This window comes from Myotis davidii, unplaced genomic scaffold, assembly GCF_000327345.1.
Source record: "Myotis davidii unplaced genomic scaffold, ASM32734v1 scaffold496, whole genome shotgun sequence".
Taxonomy (NCBI): Eukaryota; Metazoa; Chordata; class Mammalia; order Chiroptera; family Vespertilionidae; genus Myotis; species Myotis davidii.
The window spans coordinates 6,411,141-6,411,823 of record NW_006289398.1 but is presented as its reverse complement, the minus strand read 5'-3'; positions in this window follow the sequence as shown (position 1 = coordinate 6,411,823).

The window sequence follows — 683 nt, the reverse complement described above, 5'->3', positions numbered from 1 at the left end:
CTGCCTTCCTCAGCGCCTCGGGGCGACTGGGCCGGCCTCACGTGCTCTCACAGCAGGGGGGAAGGGGACCTGAACTTGCCTGAGAGGACACCTGGGAAGTCACTCTCAGCCATCACACTGCCCCTCCCTGCATGCCCAGCTGGTTCCCAGGGGATGCAGACAGTACCCCACCTACAGACTGGGGACCCTCAGCACAGTGTGGCGGCGGGTTCAGGGCATTCAGGCCGATGTGCGCGCTTTAACGCGTCCGTGTGACACCGACCCCTTTGTGAGGTCACGCCCCCTGCGGCAGACCTACCAGGTTAAGGCCCCCCCGGGCCCAGGTTGACCCTCTTTAACCTGTGAGGACCGCCACTCCCCGTGGGTGCCCGACTCGGGCGCTGTGGGAATGACGCCGCTTTTCCGGGTCTGAACTGCTTGCTCCTCGTCCATGGGCGATAGGCCCTGAGGCTGAGCCAAATACTGTCGGTGCCGTGGCCAAAGCCACAGAGACGTGCATCTGGCCCCCAAGAAACCCTCCGCTTTCAACAGGAGACGGACAGGTGTCCCCATAGACTAGTGGTCGGCAAACTGCGGCTCGCGAGCCACATGCGGCTCTTTGGCCCCTTGAGTGTGGCTCTTCCACAAAATACCGACTTCTGCGCATGGGCCACGAAGTTTCAATCGGGGTCGGCCCTCAGCGG